Here is a 300-nt window from a genome sequence, read left to right as displayed (position 1 = left end):
TATGAAGGAATAATAACATGATACAACAAAAGCTATATTTTGATTATCTCGTCTTCTCAATTGCAGGAATCAGTCATTCATTGTGTTCAATTGTGAATCGTTATTATTATCAACTTTGACCTTATGCATTCGAGTTGAAACGTTTCCTTTCTGTAAAATGATAATGTGTCAGTCGTTATTACTTGGAGTTTATCACAAAGGATAATCTCTTTGCTTTCAAATGACTGCAATTGATCGGATTATTTTTTTTCTACTCTTCTTCCAGTTCAAAGGATTAATGTGATAAGGATATGTTGTGCA

This window comes from Penaeus monodon, chromosome 33, assembly GCF_015228065.2.
Source record: "Penaeus monodon isolate SGIC_2016 chromosome 33, NSTDA_Pmon_1, whole genome shotgun sequence".
Taxonomy (NCBI): domain Eukaryota; kingdom Metazoa; phylum Arthropoda; class Malacostraca; order Decapoda; family Penaeidae; genus Penaeus; species Penaeus monodon.
This window is presented reverse-complemented; position numbering follows the sequence as displayed.